At 41.4% G+C, this 18,696-nt stretch overlaps 1 protein-coding gene across 1 annotated transcript in view; it reads left to right on the forward strand.

Moving 5' to 3' along the window:
* The window catches only part of LOC108800399 (adenylate cyclase type 6-like), a gene marked incomplete at its 3' end in the record, with an annotated part of 147,511 nt that overhangs the window by 60,434 nt on the left and 68,381 nt on the right, over nucleotides 1-18,696 (forward strand). The window lies entirely within an intron of this gene.

The raw sequence follows: 18,696 nt of genomic DNA on the forward strand, positions 1-18,696 counted from the left end.
CACAAAACAGATATATATAAAACTATGTGGTGATTCCACCTTCACAGAGCCCCTTTACATCAGTCCTCAGTCCCGTTACCCCTAGTTCTACCTTACAATCTTCACCACAGTGCTGCTGTGGCATTATGGCAGAAGGTGGCACATGGAGCAGGTCTGGAGGGAATTCTAGGGGTGATCCTGGATGCAGCCTGCCCTGGATTAGTGTCATTTGTTTGCATGGTGCTGGTGCCCTGCTTGCCTGCGCTTTGGAAATGCTTATCACTTTGAAAAAAATTTGAAGGCACCCCTAACAAAGCCAGAAGGCATCCCAGAGTGTCACATCACCCTGGTTGAGAAATGCAACAATAGATGTCATGCGCCAATAAAATCTACAATATAGGTGTTTTTTTTTCCACCGCCTACAACAGTCACCATGTCAAATACACCATGACACACGAATAAGCATGAGTTTGGCACAAGTACACACAAGTAGCTTTTTACATGTCTGATTGATCATATATTGTGAGTGACACTATGGCCTTTTCTTCCACATATAATGTAGTATCAATTGTTATTTTCTCATGTGTTATCTGTCCTCCGGTCATATCTTTCAATCATGTTGTGGTGTAATAATCAGTTATACTTTGCAGGTGTAGTCTTGTAGCTAAGATTACCTTAGGTGGTAGGGTGATGCTGTAATGTAGGTGTGGCAGGTTTTGTTAACAATAAATAAGCTTTACAGATGATGTTCATATTTTTGTGTCATGACTTTAAATGATGTAGCAGTAGCTGCATAACGTTGAATGGACGAGGATAGGGCTTGAAAGGAGAACTATGGGGTTAAGGCTTTTCCCCATAGTTCTCAGAGTAACGGGAGGACACAAACTAGCGTCCTCCCGTCACCCTAGGCTCAGTATACCGCGAGCATACTGAGACGCCGCAGTATACAGCGAGCTGCTGCTCGCGGTATACTGAGACGCTGCAGCTGAAGCGGATCCCGACAATTGTGCCGGGATCCGCCCAGCTGCGTGACTGACAGCTGGCTCTGCCTATCTTTAAATCTACTAAAAGCACACAGCAAAATTATGTTCAGATGATCTATTCACATACATTTAACAGAAAAAGGAAACAATTCTCTCACAAACAACAATAATGCATGCAGTGCATTTCCGTTGTGGCTGGCCCAACCTTGTTTACTCCCATCACATGCAGGAGAATGGACAATTTGAACTCCTCAAACCTTTCTGTAGTTTTATATCCTGTACTGTAAGTCCACCACTTCACATCATGGTAGCTGCAGGTCTCTTAGTCGAAGACGTGAGCTTTTGGCATTATGGGACTAATTGAATCATATGAAGGAAAATAAAGATGTTGTCCATGGCAACAGTCATTTACAGTATGCTGATATTGCTCTAGGGCAGGGGCGGGCAAACTCCAGCCCTTCAGCTGTAGTGGAACTACAAATCCCATGTGGCATTGCAGGATTCTCGCAGCCAGAGGCTTGACTCCCAGAGACTGAGTCATCAGGGGATTTGTAGTTTCACTAGCTGGAGGGACGGAGTTTGCCAACCTCTGCTCTAGAGTATGTAAAGAGGAAGCAAACGTGTATTTTTTCCGCCCTCTAAGTTTTTATATATTCATATGTGAGCAGTCCTTTAAAACTATGTTCACACTTCTGCGTCTGCATGCATTTTTTAGCACGTTTTTGTTGTGCGTGTTTCATGGGCTATAGTATAGGTTGCCAGGGCATAGGGGCTAGTTGTGTTAAAATGATCAATGCATGTTGCATGTGTTTCCATTTGAAGTCTATGGGGCAAAAAGCACACTGTGTAGCACCAAATGTAGCACCTACACCTTTCCAAAAATCACACTGCGTCATCTTGCATAGGTGTGAACAGGTACCGTATAGAATAATAGGATTTCCATTCTAGTGTGAGGGCAGATGCATGACAAACTGCACAGTGTGGACAGGGGCTAAGAGTTAAAGGAGAACTATGAGGCGAGTGATTTCCACTTATCCTCATAGTTCGAGCCGACCTGTGACAAAGAAGCTGTCACAGGTCGGCTCAATAGATCGGGAAGTGAGCAGAAAAATGCCGCCGATCTGCTCACTTTTCGATCATCTCCCTCCAGGGAGCGGTGACTATCCCCTCTCCCATCCTCCAGCGCTGAGTGGAGGAACGAACAGGGAAGGAGGCGGGGACAGCTGGCTCTACATCTAGATAGGGACAGCTGACTCTGCCTAACGCAGCTGGGTGGGTCTTGATAGTATTGTCGGCATCCGTCCTGGCTGCGGCAGTCTCAGGATATCACGGGCAATTGCTTGCTATATACTGAGCTTTGGGTCACGGGAGGAGGTTAGTATATGTTCTCCTGTGACCCTTAAGAGAACTATGGGGAAAAACACTTAGCCCATAGTTCTCTTTTAAGCGACATATTTAGAGCTGCAGCTAACGATTATTTTCAAAATCGATTAGACATATTGCACAATGGAGATATTAGGACCTGCTTATAACAATTTCCTCTCTAGACATTGATCTACGGAGGCTGAGTTTCACTCTCTGAACTCCATAAAGGTGATAAATAATAAATACGCTTGATTTAATATCGAATGCGATTGTGAAACAATGAAAAGGGGATATGAAGAACTGTAAACTGTGACCTAAGCTAAAAACCTACACATACGCACACAATTTGAGGACGGTCTTTGATACAAAGGCACAACGTTAGGATGGCTTCACAATGGGGTACTTGTAAGCGACGTGGGTTTATAAGTGGTCTGTGGCTTTTTAGAAGAAGTACGGCTAGGTAGCAGTGAAAGGGTTGATGGAAGACTGTTGGCAAAACACACAACTGAATACTAAATACATGAAGCAAGCAGCTGTTCACAGCTTTTGTTTTTGGGAGAGATATTGGAAAGAAAAAATATTCCGCAATGGTTTGGCCTGTAGCAGGAAATGAATCCTTTCTTTGATGTTGTGCTGCTGCTGTGCTGTCATGAAACTAACTAGCCATTACACAGAATGCAATTTCATTCACAAGTAAATGGCTCCTTCTACGCTTGCATCAAAAAATAGCTATAATTGGAAGCAATCTGTGAGGGACTTTTATTGTAGATGCTGTTGTGGCTGGTTGAAAAAAGTCTAGCAGAGTCCTCCATCAATGCTAACCAGTGTGGATGGAGGAATCTTTCGCTGCAGCTATTGTATTTGGACAGTCGGCTCTTGCATTTGCTAGATGCAGGCGCTGTTTGACCAACAACTTTCCTGCCAGCCTCCAATCGAAGGATGTTGGAAGGGAGCCGGCAAATAGGACCACCTGCTTAGCAGATTTTGGCAAGTTCTTGATTCAAATGTGCTTAGTGTATAATCAGCCTTAAGGTGCCCATACACCTTACGATTATCGGACAAAACTTTTCGTCCGATGATCGAATAGTCGTACGATTTTCGTACGGCAGCCCCATCCTGCCCCGATGATCGCAAGAATCATTTAGCCGTAATTAACCAAAAGCACCTGGACGAAATGCGGTAATTGATTTGCCGTATTTTCGTTAGCGCAAGCACAGTGTACATGGTACGACTTTTGCCGGACGGAAACGCGAGCAACCTTACGACAATCGTACGATCTAGCAAAGTTTTCAAACATGCTTGACCGTCAAGTCGTACGATTGTACAGTATTGTCGGTCGGACACTGCAATGCACACATACGATTATCGGATGAAAAGTCGATCGCATACGATTATCGTAAGGTGTATGGGCACCTTTATACTGGAAGATATGAAAGAGAACTCTGGCATAGTCCTAGAGCAGTCTTTCTCAACCTGGGTGCCATCGCACACTGATGTGCTTACTGGCCTCCTCAGGGGTGCCTCTAAACTGGTAGTGGGACTGTGATGTAAATGGAGGCTACTGATGCAAAGGGCGACTGATGGGACATTTTTATTTTGATGTGAAGGGAGAAACCCACTTTTTTCTATGACATTCTATGACATTTTAGAGTGAGGTTAGATTTAGCATTTTTATTAAATATTACTATTATTACTGTTACTAAAACAAGGTTGAGAAACTCTGGTCTAGAGCAGTGGGAGTCAACTTACTTGATATAGGGTGTCTCAGGAGTGTCCCCTGACATCACCAAGGGTCTGCAGTTCTACAAAACTCTGTTGAAGGCTGCAGACAGAAGATGGTCAGAGACTGTGAGCATGTTATAAGAGTTATATTCTAGGGACATGCTTCAGGAGACCATCATTGTCTGGAGACACATCACACAAGACTGCTAGAGATCATTGCTTTTGCAACCCCTTTAAAAATCAACGTTTGTGTTTCCCACAGCGATCTTAAAATTTAGTTGTGCCGCATTTGATATTTCTCTCAGCAGGGTCCATTATAGAAGATCAGAAGAAATAACAAAAAGAGAAAAGATTGCACAGAGATATGTAAGAATAGTGTGGAATACACCAAACCTTTACTATAAACCACCATACAGAATATTATTATTTCATAACAGTTCATTATTCTGGCTTTAGTATGCTGTAACACAAACCCATTTTCTCTCCGCGTCCCTGTGTCAATCGTGGATGTGGGCGGGCGGTGAGTGTGAGGCGGGGAGGATGTGTGGCGTGTGGATGCCGGCAGGCGGGTCTGTCAACGGCGAGCATGAGGTGGGGAGGAGGTGCGGCACGCAGCGTGTGTGGAGCCTTGAACAGGGCCAACTAATCAGAAGCCGATTAATCGATGATTGAAAAAGTTGACAACTTTTAGTTGTTGCAGCCCTACACCAGTGGCCTGGCGGGTTACTTTAATAATTGCACTCGAATGTATTGCACTCACAATTAAAAACAAGGAGCAAGGTAGAAAGCTTTTTGCTCCTGGGGAGTCATTTGGTGGGAACCGAGCTTATGGCCTGCAGCATGTGATCCATCCTTAGCAGGGCAGTGGAAACCAGGATAATGAGAGTCTGCTCCCTCAATCCTTTATATAACTCGGCCTACTTCTCTGCCAGCAAAACAGAGAGACGGACTTTCCTCTTCCTCAACCTCGCTTTTTAATGTTTATAGCACAATGCCTAATAGCTATGCCTATTATGTATATTACAGGATAATAGTCTAAGAATCTGTGCTGTCTGCAAATTATAGTAAAAATTCATCCTAAATAACCAATTCAGGAATGACCTAGTCTAAAGATAACCTAATCAAATCTACTCGGAGCCATTGTGACACCCTAACCTAACTGTTGTGAGTCCACATATATAGATTGGAAGCTCTCACAGCTCTCCCTCCTAGCCATCTTGTTTTGAATTGTATTGTAACTGTAATGGCTTCATCATATTCTAAAGCATGCAAACTGTTGGCACTATCTGCTTAATGTAAATATTTTTTTTGGATCGTTAGTTATTTTTTAAAATCCATGTTTCTATTTATAGTTTGTAATGATATGTGTACAAGGAGGTGGCCATATTTGCTCATTACTTTTATAGGCTCTGCTTTCTGGCTGTGCCTTGTTGATCTCATTGCAGCTCTCCTACACGCAGCCTTTCCAATCACTTGAAACAGCCACAATGCTCCTGGTAGCCAGAGACCCTGTAATCTGGCCTCATGAGAGAGTATTTATCTTTATTCATGTTGGAGGGTTTTTTGTTATTACTTGAGCTGACAATACACCAGTAAAATTTAATAAACAAAATTGTTTTCGGAAAATTTTTTCAATTTTGTAATCGTTAATGGGCTCAAATTGATGATCGTTTTCAACTGTAGTGATGAAAAGAATCGAAAGAGCAGAATGGTAAATTTATCTTGAAAGAACGGCAGTTTAACAGTGAACAGGAAACTCCATTCATTCCAAATTTGAATGTTAAAAATAAATGAAATTTCGAATGAAATTCTTTCCATCTCTGATGGCATTATCGAATGTTCGTTCAGGGCCAGTTCACACCATACGCTGTGATGCAGTCAGTTTATTTGACTGCTGCAGTCAAAATACATCACAATGCTTTCCTATGGGCTTTCTTGTGCTTTATTCACACCATTGCAGTATGAATAAAGCACAAGAAAGCCCATAGGAAAGCATTGTGCTTTATTCACACTGCAATGGTGTGAAGAAAGCCCATAGGAAAGCATTGTGATGTATTTTGACTGCAGCAGTCAAATAAACGGACTGCATCACAACTGCCGATGGTGTGAACTGGCCCTTAGACGTTCATATGCAAATCTACCAGCATATGGTTTAGTAATTGTAAGTACCCATTTTCAGTTTAAGACTCATGTGGCTTTCACTTTTCTGTTACAGCAGCTGTTTAGGGTGTCTCAATATGGCTATGCAGTTCATTATGCAAAAGAAAAAGACCCACTGCTCTCTGTAAGGTAACAGTAAGGTATACATGGTTAGACAAGTCCCTTCTTCCCTTTAATAAAAGCCCGTAACATTTGTAATAAGGGGTTCTGCCTGTTACTCAGCTCTGTCAACACGGAGCACTGAAGGGTGAGGGCAGGACTGCGAGAAAGGGGTATTTTAGGGAATTTTCACGCATAAATTAAATTACAAATCATAAAATGCCAGTGTACAGGCTTATAAAGGGAGAAAAAGGGGTGAGACTTCAACTGGGCTTTACAATTTCAGTTTAAGTGATGGATTGTTTCCTGCAGTTTTTTCTGCACCATAACTTGACAGATTCTTATGCGATTACTCTAAAAATCCTTTCTACTGTGGCAAAAAAGATGCTGTATGGGAATCATACTCGGGTTTTCAGCATTATTTTAAAATGTAATTTTAGGGCTGCTGCACACATTCATAATTATATACTGATGGCTACGCATGATCTTGCTGGCAGAAAGATCCTTTTTAATGGTACTTGTGATTGCACACGTAAATGTCTGTAAAATTTCACATTTGTTAAATGTTTTCAATTTTTCTAGCTAGTTTTCAATCCCAGCATGTATGGATGTGCATATGCACGTGTTAAGATCCGTAAATAATTATATTGTGTATGTATTTGAACATAGTGTTTTTTTTACACTCGTGTGCACGGGCTCGTATAATTGTGTAAACAATCTATATTGGTGCAAGACGTGTGTGTGTGTTAAATACATTTTTGCAGTCCTAAAAAAGGGACCTCGCCCTAATCCACACCTGTTTATTTTCTGACAAATATGTGGAATGCCCTGCTTAAACCTTCCTTCGTGAGTTTGTTCACACTCCTATTTTGTCTACAGATTAACCTTTTATGTATGATTTTAAGAGGACATTTGGAATGATTAAAGCTTAAAATGACTCTAAACTCAGGAGTTACATCTTTAAAATGCATTCAAGTCCCCTAAATATTAACAATACTGTGCTTTATTTGTGTATCACTCGGCTGTAGATCCTCAAATCATCTCTGAATTGGTGCTGACACTGTCCTTTCTTCTGGAGGGTGGCTACTTTTGTTCTACATGGTCCCTGTGTGTGTTGTAAAGTAGCCACCGCTCTAAGCTTGCTCCCGTGGTGGGCTACAATCTCAATACAAATTAATCTCAATAAACTAAACATGAGAATGTAGTCCATTATGGTAGCGAGCTTGGAGCGGTGGCTACGTTACAACACACACAGGGTCCATGGGGAACAAGTATAGTCACCCTCCAGAAGGAAGGACAGTATCGGCATCAATTCAGAGATGATTTGAGGATCTGCAGCTGAGTGATCAGGGGTGCCCAATTCCTATCGCCCGACGCCCGGGACATGCTGTTTTTTCCCCCCCTCTACATTTAGCCCGGCTGAGGGTAAGCAGGGCTAAATGTAGAACAATGGGAGCCACCACTTGTTTTGTACAAGTGATCTGGGCCCAGATCACTTGTAGCAGCCTGCTTCTGACTGTGATTCAGCCCTTCTGTTACTCTTTCTTTAAATATTCCAGTGAGACATAGCTTTATTCTAACATGAGTATAGGTACACGTATCCATGTGCATCGCACTATTTCCTAACATTTTGGTACACTAAAGATATTCATTAAAGAGGTTCTCTTGTAAGAAGAACTTCCCACCCACTGACATTTTTTTTTTTTTTACATTCATCAATACCCTATCGGAACACTTCTGTATCGGAGTTCACTGAGGGTTTATGTCTTTCTCCTCACGTGACAGTGTTCAGGCCTGGTGATTGACTATCTAGGCCCACACCGAACATCCTGGGACGAGGTCTTATGCTTCTTCCTAACCCGAAGGACCAGATGTTTACCAAGTACTCCAATGGTACAGTGGGGTAGCTTGGCAAAGATGAGTATCAGTGGATGTGGAGATGTTGTTGTATTATTGTTAAATATTTAGTCAGGTTGAACCTAAATACTTTAAATAAAATCTTTATTTTGCAAAATGAATAAAAACAGGGTCCATCAATGACTCCGAAAGCTGACAAAGAGCCCAGCTCTAACTGCATTCTTGTTGGCAGCTCGTGTATACCTAAATGAGTTAGACAGTACTGTTTCTGCTATGAGAGATGGAGGTAATTGTCTTCCCTCTGAATCATTTAGCTGTTTCTGCACAATGAAAGTTGTGCTCTTTCTAGCTTGCCACCTGTTGGCTGCAAGTGGTAAGCATGACATTTTCAAATAATTTCCTAAATTTGTAGGAATAAAAATGAAAATGTCTCTTAGTGCAGTCAAAATCAATACAATATATATGGAAAACATTTTCTAGTCCCATTGGTACACACTGGACACCTGAGCTGTTCTTGGTAAAGCTATCCCTCCGCTTCTTCCTTGTGTCTACATTGTAGAACTGGAAACCTCAACCAGTGATTTTCCAACACAAAAGTGTAACCATCCCTATAAATAAATAATAAACATTCCTCATGGGCATATGTTTAATTGTGTGTAAGTAGTATGCCTAAAAGCCAAAACGCTAAGCAAATAACTAGATAAACTATTCTAACGTTTCAATTGTCTTACTCAAAATAATTGTAATCCTTTTTAGCCAGTCAAGACACCCCTGCCAGTAAGTATAGCTGGGTTTCCCCATTTTTTCCCCCCACTGCAGTTAAGCAATGAAACTAGGCCAGAAGCCCAACCCAGCCTGCTAATTGACAAAGAGCAGGTCATCATTCTGCTCTCCCCTACTGTAGTATTGTTCTGGAAGGTGGATTGACAGCACTGTGGAGTGCAGTAGAGCCTAATTGGCTCAGAGTTCTGCCCCTCCCTCATTTAGTCTGAATTCTACTGTGCAAGGATTTATAGAAGACCGACATTGAGATATATTGAGATACTTATGACAGTAAATTAAATACCATATATACATTTTATCAATGCTTAAAGGGAAAATCCACCTTAAAAAAAAAATACATACATTAATAAAAGAAAAAAATGTGAATTGATTTTTTTTGCATTTGAGCTTACAAAGCATTGCAACCGCCATGAGAGGATCTTGAATGCAATGTAAAGCCTTTTGTAGACTATTCCCCAGTTCTAGGTCTGTACTGAGGTATTGGCTCTCGGTTATGGGACTGGAGGACGCAATCAATGGACCAAAAGTGCGCTGGCAGTTTTTTTTTTTCTTGTAAATGTAGGATGCTCTTAATTTAAATAAATACACAATCGGCCATACACTGCTTAGATTTTCAAAAGAACTTTCGCAGGAAAGATCTTTCATTCAACGTTCTGTTAGTTGATGGTGTTAAATTGACGATCGATTTCAACCGTAGTGATGAATAAACTCGAAAGAGAAGGTTGGACATTTTTTCTTGAACTAGTGAAATTCTAGAAGTGAATGGGAAACTCCATTTATTCCACAATCGAATGTTCAAATCTAACGAAATTTTGATCAACATTCATCAAGTGTCTGATGGCATTATCGGGTGGTAAAGAAAGATCTTTCTTACAAACATTAATTTGGAAATCTTCTACTGTATGGCCAGCTTAAGTACGGGGGCGATTTGAGCATGGGAGCTGGGGAATGTGACTATATTTCACGATACAACCTAAATATGGGCACAACATGAAGCATGGTGCAAAAGCTGGAATATTCTTTTAAAGCAGGTCAGGGTGGATGCACTATTGTGTTGCGGCAATGCAACTGCACCTTTTACCAAGCCTTACTGCAGTGCATGGCACTGTGTGTGGTGCCTTTTCATTTTGAATGGCACCACAATCCACAGATGCATGTTGTGAAAATGGTGCAGGCACTTTAAACCTTCCTTGTGGTGTATTGACAGCCCATTCAACAATAATGCAACACACTTCAACGAGTGTGCATTAACGCACAGCAACATGTACATTTTCCTTGAAAAAAATTAATAAAAGACAGCATTTTAAAATACATGCATGCGCAGTCCAGATCATCAGAGGGGAGAGGAGGAGAGCAACGCTGAAGCTGGATGCATGCAGCTGGGCAGCCGGAAGCGCACACGTCGGACAGACCCCGTGGAACCCGGGGAGTCTGCGGTGGATCAGAGACCGGCACCAGCGAAGAAGAAGCTGTTTGGATCAAGAGGCATCGCATAAGGTAAGTCTTTAAAGCAGTATTGGGCAGGGTAAATTCTAATTTTAATGTCGCTTTAACCTGAGGTGACAGTGTCATTTTAAGCCTGTTTATTTTTTTTGATATTTGCCTGTACTTCAACTTTAGTGAAGACACTGGTCATAACAATTTGAAGTTACATTTTGTGTTATCCTAGTAAACCTGGTAACAGTTTTCTACTCAGTTGTTTATTAACTTCCCTAGAAAGGCTATTTACTGTAGATCTATACATTGTCTGCGTAGTGCACTACTGTTGCTTAGCAATTTGCAGGCTGGGTGACTAATTTCTTTGCACCTTCCATTTTCCCTGAAAGCCATCACAGAAATGTGCTTTTAATGCACTATCATGTTTCATTGGAAAGTTACGAAGGCCTTGGAGCCCACTTCCAGGGAGGCTTCTATCTTTATTTTAATAACGGTAAGAATTAAATATTGACGTATATTTATAAAAAGATGGTGGAAATAATACGGGCAGGTGTTATTTACAGGTGTTTTATTTGCTTATGAGATAATTCGTTTTCTAATTGACACTAGAACATAATGACAGCTATAATGTGGTTGCTGGCAACCTCTCCCCTTAGCTTTACTCTTCTTTTTTTATACAGTCTGCCTATTTGTACACAGTAGCTATGCTCTACATCTGTATGCCTGCTCTGGTTTTTGTAGTTCCTTTAATAAGATTGTCTGTGGTTTATGTTTTCAGGGTTTGTTTGTTTTTTTACATTTCCTTTCTATACATCTAGGACAGCCTTTCTCAACCATGGTGCCTTCTGACTTTTTCAGGAGTGCCTTCAAATGTTTGTGTCATGCATTTCCATAGTGCTCATGAACTGGCTAACTGCACCATGGAGGATAGAAGTCCAGCTCTATCAAGATAATGTCCCACCTTGTGCCATGCTCCCGTAGTCGCACTGTGGTGATGATTATAAGGCCCCATTTTCACCAGTGCGGATGCGTTTCAGCACGATTTTTAAAAGGGCGTTTGTAATGGCGTTTCAGCGCTGAAATACCATTAAAACCCCTCAAAAACCATTTCATTCATTTGAAATCTATATGGAAAACGCGCTGATCAACACGAAAAAGTAGCTTGGAGCATTTTGGGCAGCAGGCGGCTTGGATCGCACGGAGCCGCACGATTGCATGAACGGTCCCCATAGGAATGTATGGGGTTGTTCAGGTCGGCGGTTCAGAGCAGACAAATACATGCGACAGAACCGACCTGGTTTGAACGGGGCTTTAGGTAGGACTCTGATGTAAAGGAGGGGAGGGACTGAGGACCCTGATGTGAAAGGGGGTACTCTCATGGGAAGGGAGCTTTCTGATCTTAAAGTATTATTATGGGGTGAGTGAAAAACACTCATCCCCATAATTGACGCTGACCTGTGACACCGAAGCTGTGTGATCGGGAAGTCAGCGAACACATACCGCCGATCGATGACCGATCGATGACTTCCCGATCTTCCGTTTGCAGAGAGAGGAGACTGTATTTGTATTGAGCTTGTAGTCCATCTAGTGACTAAGCTTGGAGCGGTGGCTACTTTGCAACACACACAAGGACCATGGGGAACAAAAAAACGTAATTTTGATTTTTTTTAAATTGAGGCTTCAGTACAACTTTATGTATATTTTTGTTTTCTGGGTTTGCCTGTACAGGCAAGAAGGCCCAGTAGGTAGCAATTAACCAAACAGCTTTACTTGTAGGCCAATTGAGTCGCAATCAAAACCTGCCTGAACTCCCAATATTCTGCATAGCTCCATCTTGCCCTGTTGCCAGTATGAGCCAGTTGTTGGACACTTGCTCCCTGTCCTGCATCACAGTGGAGTAAATTATGTCCTTTTTCAGAGCCCCACGATAAATTATTTTAATTGTTGCAGCCGCAGCAATGGAACTCTGTCCCTCGGAAACAGGACATCCAATTTTATCTAGTGCTTTCCTCCCAAGCCCTTCCTGTCCCTAGTTTGCTCCTTTCATCCATTGGATCTCTATCAATCATAAGAGTTTAGCATCATAGGTACATAGGGCAGTTTGCATGCAAATGTGGCCTTCCTATGTATTCCGACTCCTCCAGACTGACATCCACTCTATTTAAGGCTTTTTGATATTTGCATAACTCCTTCCAAGAGCCAGCCCACTGGTTACATGAATGCTAAGGGCTTTGGAGAAGAGTACTGAGGAAGGGTACTGTGATGTTTTTAGGAAGCTATATACTGCACCCTGCCTGTCCCTGCCGCCAGCCATTTTGCATTGTCTGCATTGCATAGAGAAGCACAGAGACCCAGTGATGACATTATTGGGTCTAAAGAAATGTATGTTGATGGGGGGAGAAACCAAGGAAGACCAAACATAAGCAGATGAAACCTCCGCCATTAAAAACGGCACACATGTAAAATCCTGCAGTGGAATTAACAGGCAGACACATATATGTTTTACAAACACTACAAGCAAGTGATAACTAAACCGGAACACTCTATTCACACAAATCTGTTCATACCTGGTGTTTATCAGACTGGGGAATAATGCAATTAGAAACATACAACACAACTTCAAGTACAAACATCAAAAGCTATCACTGCACCACAGAGCCTCTGATTTATTCATAGACTATGAAAGTGAAAGACACATAAGATGCCATACAGCGATGTCAGAGCTTCCAGATTTCTTCTTTAAAACTATGCAAAGGACGTTGAATATAAAATGAAAAATGCAACAAGGACGCAAGTCTAGTCATCTGTACTTAGGATTTGCATAGATGGCTGTTTTATTACAATCTCCATTCTAAATGACAATAATACAATTGGATTGAATGCCCATTTTATTTGCATGAATGGCTCCTGATTGTCTCATTTCTTCTTGGCTAGCCAGAGACTTGAGATAGCAGTCAGAAGTTCAGACCACTGAAAGGTTTAACTCAGAATATCTTTCTGTATATGATTGTATTGCATTCAGATGCACATTGCTCCAAAACAATCTAACCCTAATGACTGCCTCCCCGCCTTCCCTTCCTGATTTGCCTAGTCCCATCTGCAGAGGCTGCAGTTTGTCCATAGACACACAGTTCTTTCTCAGTTTGCTAGCGCTTTTGGGAAACAGCCCAGCCAAAGCTGATACTGATTGAAGCTGTGTGACTACATAAAAAAATGTATAAAGCTGTTGGCGCACAGTATACCCCTAAAATATTGTTATAATGGGCTGCTTATATTACAAATCCCAGTCTCAGCTTGGGTATGTACATTGTTGTAATAGAGAGAACTCTTCCCTGTTAGAGCTTTAACATAAGTATCTTTGGTGCCTGTGAAAGTGGTCTCTGAGTGTTTAAAGGTTTACCAGAAGGAATTGGACAATTGTTATTTGTGCGGTTCCAGAAATGTATTTCTATAGAGTTCAGAAGGTGGTATAAGAATGTTCTGTAGACTAATGCTCAGAAAAGTGCTTGTAGCAGACCGGAAAGTAGGTGATCACCTCCAATCCAAAGGGATGATATCTCTTACTCTGTATGAGAAATAAATACATGGCATTTATATATATGTGGAAGGTATCTTTTTGAGGATTAGCAAGATATTCTGCAGTTATCTCACGTGGCATCCATATATGTGATTTTCATTTTTTTTTTTGAGTAGGGATGTTCAGATACCAAGTACAGATACTTTTCCAGCTCCAAGACTAGACTAGAGAAAAACTCAAACGTTAGAAGGCAGCTGTCATTTTTAAGGAGCATACCCAGCTCCTGGGATTTGTGCATCTCTGTTTTAATGAATGTTTTTGTTTTACTATAAGTATATATTAGGGTTGCACCGATTACCATTTCTTTATGTACTGATACTTGTCTAAGTACTCACAGATATAAGTACTGATACATTTTTGTTTATTGTCATGTGACAGTTTTTCTAAAACAATATCGACTAATGATTTTAGGACAGTGGTGGAGCGCCAGAGCCCGGTCCCAGCTGCAACTTCTGCACCCCTGGTAGTTCTTGTGAAAATGCCAAGTATCAGCACTGGTATCTGAACATCCCTATATTTGAGGTTAATGGAAATATGGTGTCCTATAAGGTTTCTTTAAAGTGGAATTCTACCTTCCCTCTAGAACATCAATTAATGTTTTATTACCGTCTGTGAATACCTGGTGAACCCTTGTCTCTTATTTCTTGTTTTGGTGTCACTGAGTGGAGATTTTCCCTATGGAGTTACCATTTCAATAGCGGTTTTAACCCTTCCTCACTAGTCAAAACTAAAAGTGTGGTTGGAGTTGGCTTTTGGAGTGCCAAAGGACTAGCATGCGCTAAAATGCACAGTAATGCACAGTAATGCACATTGCTACAATGTGTAGCAGTGTGCCTGCTCTATATGTGGGGCTTTGGGTTGCTTTTCATTGTAAATGACACCCCTATGCATTGTGTAGTTGAGCACAACACAGAGCTCATAACACATTTACTGTGCATTGTAGTGTGCTGCGTTGTAAAAGTAAAGGGTCATGTATGTTTTTCATGCATTGTGGTGTGCTTGGCAGCCCATTCATAATGAATAGGCTGCCTTAACTCAATGCACACTGCAATGCAAGTGTGTTAATGCATCTTAACTGATTACATGTGTGAATGGGACCCAAAGGATTGTTAAAACCACCAGTGCTGGGCTGCATTGCTCAACACTGCCGCAAAGCAAGATCAGGCAAAATACCATTGTTTTGAATAGTGCCCTGCATAGGTGTACACTGTAAAAAATATAGGACAGATTGCAGTTTATAGCAGCACATTAAGCTGTAAATTGTGTTAGAAGGACAAAGTCAAAAAAGCAAAAGAAAAAAAAAGTTAAAAAGCACATAGTAACAGCACAGTTTTAGTGCTGTATGCATAAAATAGTATACCAGCACGTGTGCATTATAAACACGTGTGAATGAGCCCTAAATTGTGTGAATAGAACACTTGCTTGTGGACAGTGTAGCAAAATGCCAGGTCCACTGAAATTGCCTGGGCCCCCTCCCCTTTTTCAAATCACTTACTGTTACTAGGTGTACAATGTGCCTGTTAAAAAAAAAAAAAGTTAAGGTTATACTTGCCTACTGCATCACTGGGTAAGACGTCAACATCCTTCTGGGAAGATTCCTGGAGAATACAAAGCAGGCGAAAATCTCACAAGAAAACACTCCAGTCCATTGAAGGGGCATTTTCTTGCAAGATTAGAGCTGTCCTCTCCGCCACAGGATCTACCGAGAAATAATTTGTCGTCATCCTTGCCTAGGTGCCATGGATAAAAGATGGAGGCGAAGATAGTAGTATAACCCCTAACCTTTACAGGTGCATTTTACACCTATAATTAGAAGGTAAATTGAAGGAGGAAGGGCCAGGACAGTGTAACTGCACCTTGCATTTTAAATGGGGGTGGGGGTGCTTTCTGTTTTTCTTATGGGCTATCATCTGGCAGATTGATGGGCAGTTCACACATTTCTGAACAGTTGGCAAACCTAATTTAATGAGGATTAATGATCTCATGAATCCCAGGATCTCCCGAAATTTGCTCCACAGTTAACTCCTATAGTTGGATTCTTTTGTAAAGAATCACTTTTTCACAATGAAAGCTGAACTGTTTGTAATGATGACTTAGCGGCTTGTTTTTTAATGGAGGAAATAACATTTTTGTCACAATTTCAGTTTTTAATGTCACCCCTGATACCTGCTTAAAAACAGACAAAGCAATTCAGTTTTCTCAGGATTTCATTGCTTTGTGTTACAGTTGTATTAGCATGGCAAAATTAATTTTACTAAAGGCTTTTATAAACAGGTGAAAATGAATGTTTACCTTCTTAGGCCTCTTTCACACATGCTTTCCGATTTGGTCGGCCTGTCAGTTTTTCAGGCAGACCTGATCGGAAGCGCGATGCTAGTCTATGGGCAGCCGTATCTAAATGGACAGGCAGCCGTTTACATCCGTTTATCCCTAGCTCCGGCCAGGTAAGGAAAAATAAAATGGATCAGAGTCCTATTTTGCCATACGTGATTGTTCTGGATTGGGGGTAAATGGATGTAAACCTTCACCCATCCATTTAGGTCCAGTATCCTATACAATAACATGGCTATGGTACCGTCAGTTTTTTCTTCCATCGCAAGATGGAGGAAAAAACTGCATAGACACTGGATGTCACAGTAACATCTGTTCCGACGAGGAGGAGATCCATGCACAAATCCCCTCCTGATTGGACCGTGTGAAACGGGCGTTTTATTGTCTTAATTTTTTTTCTTCTTAATTTTTTTTTAATAACTCTTGACCAGACCACTTTATTCAACTGTTTGTCTATTATTTTAGGGGAAAATGGGCTCTGTCCCCCACCACTGCCACCATGCTGTTTTCAGCTTATTTTATTTTCAGCAAGGGGGGGGGGGGGGGGTTGAAATAAAAATGGAGATATATGTACACCTTATAAAGGTTTCAGCTCTTTCCAGGACACTCACAATGTATCTGATATGTCTAGTAAACTATTATTTTCTTTTTTTCTAATTAGAATCATTCCTTTGTGACTTAGTTTTCCAGCATGCACTTTGGAAGCACAGGTTGTCGCAGGCAGTGCTCTACTCCCTTACACCTCTTGTGGAAAGCAGCAGCTGTGTGGGCGCCATGAGCAAATATTGTTCACTACAACTACAAATTCATCTTTAATTTGTGTGGCACAGCTATATTTTCTTCCTGTGAGCTCCACGCCTGTTTCCGTGCTGGCTTTCCTGCATTGCATACATAAGACATGAGACACAGGTAATTATAGGTAACTGTTTAGCAGCGGAGATGCTTTTAGAATGAAAACAATGATGAGCTGTAGGAAAGGGTTAATTTTGTTGCACATTCTGCTGCTGTGAGATCTGCTTTTTGTTTCTCTTTAACAGAACTAATCATGGGTATACAGCATTATTTGCTTTTGTTTATATAATCCTTTCAAGCTGCTTCCTTGGGGCTGTGTTGCCTTCATGAAGGCTTTGTATTAAATCCCTTTTCTTGTGCCCAAATATTTGGCTATTTACTAACGCATATGAATGCGTGATTGTTATGTGATGTTACCTGTAAACCATGACCGGTAAAGGCAGGCTTGTGTCTAGCTTCCTCGAAACTGGCTTCGGGTCATCGGAAACCACTTTACGTTATAGTTCAGGGAAACAAATCAAGTTACTAATGAACTGTTAGGGCGAATGTACCTCAACAGACAAAATGAGCTCTGAATGTATGTTTCATTGGGATTTGCTACACACGCTTTTCTTTAGACATTCTAAGCAACAATGTCTCTCACAGGTTATAATGACGGCTATTTATTAAAGGTCAGACTCAGTATTTGTAAGAGTTTTGTAGCTGTTCTGTGCTCTTTTCCTGCTTTTCCACATATTTCAACAGGCAAATACAGTATAATCCAGCAACTCTGTTTTGTATTTAGGATTCCACCAACAAGCATTTTTGAACATTGTTCTCCAACCTAAACTGCCCTGTTTCCCCGAAAATAAGACCTACCCCGAAAATAAGACCTAGTACTATTTTTGAGAATTTCTAAAATATAACTTAGAAAATAGTAAGTCCCTCTGCACTCCTCACAGCGCTCCCGGCCCAAGTACTTGTAGTGGTGCTCGCAGTGACAATCACAGATGGCACCATGCAACAAACAGTGGAAAGCAGAAATCACCAGCACTCGGTAAATATCTTTGATGTCCATTTAATCGGACCACTCGTCAATTGTCATGTACAAAATAGCTTTTTTGTACATGACAATTGACGATTGGTCCGATTAAATGGACATCAAAGATATTTACTGAGTGCTGGTGATTTCTGCTTTCCAGTGCTAAAATATAAGACCTACCCCGAAAATAAGACCTGGTTGTGACCATTCCCAGGGCCAGTGGTGGCATAAAGGGGAACTTAAAGAGCCGCGGGAGAGAATCAGCGGTGCCAATGAAGCCAGCGCTAGAGGAAGCGAGGTAGCAGCGGAGGAAGCAGAGCCCCATAAGCCAATGCTTCCACTATAGCGCTAGCTCCTGTCACAGGCGGAGTGATACCAAATGCACTCCACCTGTGAGGAATCCATAGTGAAAGTGCGTTCCGCTCATTCTGGCCAGTGATTGGTTACCAAATTGCTCATGGAAAGCTACGGCACCCCTGATTGCCCTGATCACCCTATTCTTAACTTTGCCATTTTGAATTATTTCATTTGGATTTGCGTTAACTTTGGATTGTTCTACATTAAAACAAAAATAAGACCCTGAAAATAAG

This window comes from Nanorana parkeri, unplaced genomic scaffold (assembly GCF_000935625.1).
Source record: "Nanorana parkeri isolate BGI_ZX_2015 unplaced genomic scaffold, ASM93562v1 scaffold2011, whole genome shotgun sequence".
Classification (NCBI taxonomy): Eukaryota; Metazoa; Chordata; class Amphibia; order Anura; family Dicroglossidae; genus Nanorana; species Nanorana parkeri.